Here is an 8,044-nt window from a genome sequence, read left to right on the forward strand (position 1 = left end):
TGCTGCTCAACACGTCTATCTCCGCCGTCAGCTGCGGCCGTGGGGACAAGTGGGAATGGAACATTTGAACATGTGATGAGCATGTGGGTACTCTTGGGTTTCCGGCCACTGACTTCCCATCACCCAACACTTCTCCCCAGGGTCCTTGGTCCCCGTGCCCCTGTCTTCTCTTTACCTGAGAAGGTGGCAATTTGCAGCAGATCTAGAGCTTTGCCAACCGTCAGCGCCGCCCCTCATCTGACGGGGGAAACTGAGGCCCAGGGAGGGCAGGTAGCTGTTCACGTTCCCGTGAGGACGGAGGCTCGGGCTCCTAGCTCAGCTTGACTACCCTGAGGGATCAGGGAAATGTCCCGGGACGGCCGGGCCTCTCTGTGGCGGCAGATTTGGTGATGACGGGACCGCTGGGCGGCCCGGGCCGTCAGTGAGGTTATGCGGAGCCTGTAGCCAGCACCTGCAAAGAGCGCGGGCAGGACTCCAGCCCCGACTCCCCCACGGGGACAGCCTCCGGCTGGCAGCCTGGGAAAGGACTCTGGGTCCCCAGGGCAGGGGTCCGGCAGGGCAGGGCTGGTAGCAGGGAGGTCGGAGGAATGCACGGGGCGGGTCCTGAGGAGACGGGGCTCTTCTGTCAGCCAATCATCTGGGGCCCCTGAGGAGCCCCCTCCTCACACACACCAATCAGGCATCACCGGGACCCCGCCCACCCAGACCCTGGCAGGCAGTGAAGTTTTTGAAAGTGGCCCAACCTGTGCTGAGGTCATCCGGGAAGGTCACCACCTTACCAGAGGGTCTCCCCTGAGTCACCAGTCCCCACTGCAGTTCCGGTGCCTGACTTCTCTCTCTAACCATCCGTGCCACGTCAAACTTGAATGTGAGCGGGCTGCTCCCATCGCCGGTTGGATGCGGTGCTGTGGCAAGGACGTAAGGAGCGGCTGTAGGAAAGAGCCTCACTGGACGGGCCAAGGGGCAAGTGCTCAGTGGTCAGTGGTGATGATGAGGGATAAAGATGATGACAGAAGGGGACACACAGTACCTGGGGGTGGGGGACAGCGAATGACAGAGAACGGAGCCCCGCGAGGCCGCAACGTGTTGCAAAGAGCTCAGTCAATGCAAGGTAGATTCTGCAGCACCAAACACCAGCTCTGTGCCCATCCCCGTGCCAGGCACTGGGGAGGGTGGAGAGCAGAAGACACCAGTTCTGCCCCTCGGGTAGGGAGAGCTGCCTGCTCCTGACTAAGCCCAACCATGCCCTTCCAGGTGCAAAAACCAAGGTAAGTCCTGGGACAGGGTGTTCCAGAAGAGGGAAGGAACAAGATGGAAAGGCTCCACACAGGCGGTGGGCTTAGGCCTGGTTTGAAGGAAGATTTCCTACATAAACGGCAGACAGGGAGGCCAGCTAGGAGGAGGTGGCCCCTGCCTCTGAAGACACCCAGACAAGAGGTGGTGAGGGCATTCTAAGGGTGGTGCGTGGAACCTCGTGTAATGGAGGAGGGTGGCTGGTTGGCAGTGGGTGGGAATGCTCTCTGCTCAAGGACAGCCTGTCTCACTGTACTGCCCCAATTGGTATGGATGATGATTGGGGGGAAATGAGTTTAAAATGGAGAGACAAGTGAGAAGAGCACACAGCCATGGAGGGAGGAAGCCAGTGGGAAGGCTCCTGAAGGCTATTGGTCACACCATAAGCACTTAACCAAGGCACTGCCCTGAGCCTCAGGGTGACCTGGAGTGACCTGGGTCCTGACTACAAGGGCACAGATGCCCACAAGATGCAAAGGCAGGGAAGGCAGTGGATGGAGACCTGAGTGGGAGCAGAGCCAGCTCCTTCTCCCACATCCCCACATCCTGTCCTGAAACCTGTGTCCTTCTATCAAATGTGCAGTTGGAGAAAACTCCCAGGAAGGCAAAGAACAGCAGGTTCCAAGACAGTGGCCCTTGACTACCCATCAGTGTGGCTGTTTGGCATCCACTTCCTGATGCCCTGGGGAGTCCAAGCTTACCCCCATGGGTCCATGGCCCAAACACACCAACTTGGGGACATGAGGAGTCTGGGACTCTTTGGGGTTATTCTTTTTTTTTTTTTTTGGCCAGGGCTGGGTTTGAACCCTCCACCTCCGGCGTATGGGACCGGCGCCCTACTCCTTGAGCCACAGGTGCCGCCCTCTTTGGGGTTATTCTACGGTAGGCCTGCTATGTCTTTTTGGCCCTGGCCAAATATGTCAAGTTTCTAGATTTAAGGGGCTTCATGGAACCAATTTGATTAATTTTTTATTTTGTTTTTAAATAACAAAAGTAACACATTATTCAGATGCAAATGGTAGAGCCTTTGAGGCAATGAAAATATGCTATATGAATACAGTTTATTAACATAAAGCTCAGATGGATATTGAGGCTGGTTTGAAGCAAAAGAAGAGGGCACAGAGCCAGCAGTCTGGATTCCAGGCAAGCCAGGTGACTTGGGGCAAGAGTTTTCCAACTCTCTGGGCTATAGCTTTTTCATATGTAAAATAAAAGCCAGAGTTGAGCCCTGCCTTCCTGTGCTATCCATAGTCTTAAAGGTCTAAAAAGAGAATCAAGAGCACCATGGGATTGTAAGGCTCTATCCTAACGTCAGTGTGCTGTAAGGTGAACCAAGCAACCTAAGGAGTGTGGTCACAGTCTGGCCACAGACCCCAGTTACCAGAGAGCTGCAGAGTTCTGGGGTCCCTGCAGCATGAGGCAGAATTGCTTGCTAAGGCTGGCTTCCTACGCACCAAGTCCACACCATGCATGCAATCCCAGGGTGTACAAAGCCAAATCACAATCAAGAAATGCCACATGTTCTCCATCCTGACTGCAAACCAGAATCACCCAGGAGCTTTAACAAAAGGCAAAGGAAAACCCCAAAAGGCAAAGAACAGCAGCTTCCAAGATCACCACTGTGGACCTTGACCACCCATCAGTGTGGTTGTCTGGCATCTACTTCCTGATGCCTGGGGAGTCCAAGTTTAGCTCATAGATCCACAGCCCAAACACTCTAACTTGGGAAGATGGGAATGTGGGGCTCTCTGGGGAGGGCCTACTACTTCCAGGATCATTTTGGTGACCTACTTCCATACTCTATCCTGATTGATTTAAAAGCAATTATAAACCACAGACTATTTTCAAAAGCCTACAGGTGATTGCTGTGTGCAAGCAGATGACCATCTGCCACCATCCAAGAGTCTCTATCTCCCAAGGCTCCCCTGCATACTCTTCTCTGAGAAATTATTAATTTTGTGTTCTCATTTCTCTGATCATGTATTTTTTTTACAAGTTATACAAATAAAATTTTCTCTTTGTTATAATTTGCCATAGAATTTTTGTCTCCTGAATTGATGCTTAATAAAACGAGATCAATAGGAATATTCCAGGGGGTCTTGAGAACTTTTTTAAAAAAAATAAAGTTCACATATCTACATAGGTCTGAGAAATCTTGGACAGTATGGTCTGGAACCAAAAATGTGGAAGAGATATCTAGTGTCACCACTTTGAGAACAGAGGAAGTTTGCCCTGGGACCTGGAAGGAAGGGGTAGATGTGCTGGTGAGGAGCTGGGAGAAATGAGCTTGGGACATACCTGACAAAAACTCAGAAGAGAAAAGCAGCCTCTTTCCAGAATTGTGAGCCCTTCAATATACTCAATTATTAGCTGAGAAGGCATCAAAGGAGTGGCAGAAGGGAAGCTGAGCAGAGACTAGATGGAGGCTCTTAGTTTGTGGGGCTGCTGTAACTACCACAAGCCGAGAGGCCTAAACACCAGAAATTTCTTGTCTAAAAATTCTGGATGCCAGACGTCAGAGATGATGATGTCAACAGACATCACTGTTGGTTCTTTCTGAGGGTTGTGAGGGAGAATCTGTTCCAAGCCTCACTCTTACAGTCTGATATTTCCTGGTAATCTGGACTTTCTTTGGCGATCTCTGCTTTCATATTCATGAGGCATTCACCCGTGTGTGTATCTCTGTGTCTCTGTGTCCAAATTTCTCCTTTTTTTTTTTTTGTTTAGACAGAGTATCACTTTCTCACCCTCTGTAGAGTACTGTAATGTCATACAGCAACCTCAAACCGTTAGCCTCAAGTGATTCTCCTGCCTCAGCTTCCCAAGTAGCTGAGGCTACAAGCACCTGCCACAATGACCAGCTATTTTTAGAAACAGGGTCTCACTCTTGCTCTGGCTGGTCTCAAACTCCTGAGCGCAAGCAACCCCATTCCTTGGCCTCCCAGAGTGCTAGGATTACAGGCGTGAATCACTGTGCCAGGCCAAATTTCTCCTTTTCATAAGGATGCCAATCGTGTTAGATTAGGACCTATTCTAATAACCTCATCTTAACTTGATTGCCTCTGTAAAGACCCTTCCTCCAAACACGGTCAGTACTTTAAGGTACTGGGGGTTAAGACTCCAATAAATCTTTCTGGAGGGACACAATTCAACCCATAGCAGTAGGTGTCCACTACTGTTGTTTGAATGTTTCTGTCCCTTCAAAATTCATGTCAAAATTTCATCCCCACTGTGGTGCTATTGAGAGGTGGGGCCTTTGGGGAAATGATTAAACCATGAGTGTGCTCTGCCCTTGTGAATGGGATCAATGCCCTTATGAAAGAAGCTTTGGAGAGCGGCCTGGCCTTTCCATCTCTTCTTTCCTATGAGGACATGGCATTGATCCTTGGTTGTCCCTTTTCACTACGTGAGGACGCAGCAAGAAGGCATCATTTTGGAAGCAATGAGCAGCTCTCACGAGACACCAAATCCTTGATCGTGGACTTCCAGCCTCCAGACCTGTAAGAAATAAATTTCTATTCTTTATAATAGGATACAAATGTGCACTTATGTTTCTGGCCCAAACGTCCACAAAAAAACTTTTGTTTTAATTTTTAATTCAAAGTTGTATTTGTTTATATTTAGGTAGTTTTTTTTAATATTATAAAGAAATTCTGTAAAAATATTAGCTACATTGCTAGCTCCTGCCTAAAGTATATGAAGAGAAATACAAGCTCTTCACCAGCCAAAAAGGCTTTCATTGCTGGTTCGTCATAAATACAACAAAACCAGGGACCGTATTCCAGGGTATTATTTTGCATATAGATATTGTTATTGCTTTCTGAAGTTACATTTTTAATGCATAAGCATAAATAAAAGAATTTCAAATATTTATATAGATACAGAATTCGTCCTACCCATGTATAATGAGCATCTTTATTTTTCCCTCAAAAATTTGGGGGAAAAGTGTGCATTATACATGGCAAAACAATGTACCCATCCTCAGGTACTTTGTTATAGCAGCACAAACAGACTAAGATGCCACCCTTGCATGGCCAGCTTAGGAGCCTGGACTCCACATAAATTCTGACCCCCCTCCACAGAGTTATTCTGTTAAAGCCCAAATTGTAACCCATATAAGCCCTCCTCACGTGCTTTTTCTTCCTGGTGCTTTTGATCATTTGTAATTACCTATTTGAGGGTAATCACTGCCTGTGCCCCAGGGGACCATCAGTCCCAGGAAGGCTGGGAAGGAGCATGGTTTGTTCACTGTTGTACCCTCAAGGCTGAAAGAGTGTCCAGAACACTTTAGCCACATAAACATGAACATGAACGAGTAAACCGACCCAAGAATCATGCCTCCCTGAGCAATGAGGAGCCACCAAGGGTTGAGCTAGGAGGAAGTGGGGGGAGGCTGACCTGGTGGGGAGATGCAGTGGCCTAGAAAGAGGTGATGGCAGCTGCAGGAGGCAGGGAGAATGAGGAGAGGGGACAGACACAGGAAGTGTGAAGTACAGGGACAAATAGGTTTCAGATGTGAGTAAAGGAAGACCTGAGTCCCCCCACCTCCTAGACAGCTGCTGTGCCAGCTGGCAGTGCTCATCTAGGCCCTGACTCTACCACCTACCAGCTGCCAACCATGTGGTCAACAAGTGAGTTTTCTCACAGGTGCTGCCCTTCACTCCCTTCCCATAGCAAACAGCTGGCAGAGCCTTGGGCCTTTCTCAGCGCCCCAGAGAGGAGAGGGAAACTGAGCTGGTATGGCTGCCGTGCAGAGGTAGGTGGACGTGAATGAGCACCTCCGGATGGCAGCCTGGAGTCCAGCTGGTCTGCCGTGGGTCACCCTGTGGATTAGACCAGGCAGGCTCTGGACTGCCAAGGAGCACCCCCTGTGCCTCCCTCGGCTTCCCTCAACCCTTGACAACCAGTAGCTATATAACAGGGTTACTCAGCCCTCTTTGGGGTCAGCTTGGTACAGTTTCAATTTTCCTAGATCAGCCTAGATTCCATCCATTTGACAGATCAACAAACTGAGACCTGGCAGAGGAGAGACCACAGTAGAAAGTGGAGAGGTGAGATCAAGGCCCTACTCTTCCATTTACCCCTGGTTTTCTGTTTTCTCAGCTGTAAAATGAGAATTCAGCAAGACACTCTATTTCTTGAGTGTTTTACAGAACTAAGAGCTTGGATTTGATCATTCCCATTTATCTGAGGATACATTTTGATCCACCACTATGTAATTCCTTTCCCATACTCAGCTGTCTCCTATGGCCCTCAATACCCGACCTTGAGGCCGTGTTTCCCAAATGTGTTTGTTCAGCTTATTTCTCATCATCTCGGCATTGTTCATTACCTCTTAGGTTACTGCTTATTCTCTTTAAAACCATGTTTAAATGATGTACTCCTTCAGGATGTCTTTTCATTGAATAGAAAGGCATCCTCTCTCCACGTTGTAGTTTTCAAAAGTTCTTGTAGGATCCAAGATTTGAAATGACTTTGAAAGTACATTACCTAAGTCAACCCTCACCTGACTTCTGTTGACTTCAACTTGAGTTGCCGTGTCATTCAAATGAGGCAGGGAACTCATTCCCCCCTAACAAAACCCTATTTATTTTCCATCTAATCTAACCTTTGGAAAGTTTCCCTTATATTGAGCAAATCTACCCTGGAAGGTACGGGTGGTCATGACCTGCTTTTGCTTTTAGAACAGAACCTCATGATCTGAAAATAAGAATTACTTCCTGCCTGAAGGAACTATATAACCTTCCCCTTCTTTCTAGCTCTCCCCTCTGGGGTGGAGAGTTGACCAGATGAAACACCACTGGCCAGTCAGGTGATAAATTTTCCCTGGATTCCTGAACTAACCTGTGGCTGTAGCCAGGTGAGCATGGATGATAGGACTAGACTATCCAAAAGCTCCTTAGATAAACCTCACCAAAGGTGACAAATTACAGAATGGGTTAGCTGCTATATGGGTGGCAAAAGCCAAAAATCAAAGAAATACACAATCCAAAACCTTCTCCTAATAAAAACAGAAATCTTCATTAGGAATATAGAGTCAAAAAAGGTAGGTGCCCAAGGCTTAGCTAATCACCTAAGATGGACCACAGGCCACAACTGAGATCATTCTCTCTCGGGGAGAGCCCAGTGGCCAGATGCACTTGTCAGAGCCTAGTGAATCAATAATCCAATCTCTTCCTCCTTCTGCCTCTGATCTTCTGCTGGTACCTCCTTGACTGAGTCCAACCAGAAGGCCAAGGCCAAGTAGCCCAGGGAGGCAGTCCACAGAAGCAGTCACAGGGCTCAGAACAGAAGGAGGGGCAGGAAACTGGAAAGGCAAATAGTAGGTATCCAGCTCACCAACCTCATGAGTCATTAACCTTTGAGTCTTCATTCTTACATACTTATTAATATTAATCATCTCCTATTCCTAGGTGTAAGGCTCTGGTAACACATTAATGGCTATACAGACCTCAACCCTCTATCAAGGCAAGATTTAAACAAATAATCATGGAAATACAATTATCAATCGGTATATTTTCTATGACAGGAAAGATATGGAATGTGGTGAGAGATGTTAATGAAGGTCTAGTTTCAATTCAAGGGTTTAAAAAGGCTTCTTTGTAAGCTAAGCTCTGAGGGATGACTTTGAATTAGATGGGGAAGGGGGAAAATATACCCAAAGGCCGTGAGATGGGCACTTCCCAGAGACTACCTGGAGCTTAGTGCGCTAGGGAGAGACACTGGTGAGGCCAGGGAGGGAAGGAAGGTC

Source organism: Nycticebus coucang, chromosome 3 (assembly GCF_027406575.1).
Source record: "Nycticebus coucang isolate mNycCou1 chromosome 3, mNycCou1.pri, whole genome shotgun sequence".
NCBI classification, from domain to species: domain Eukaryota; kingdom Metazoa; phylum Chordata; class Mammalia; order Primates; family Lorisidae; genus Nycticebus; species Nycticebus coucang.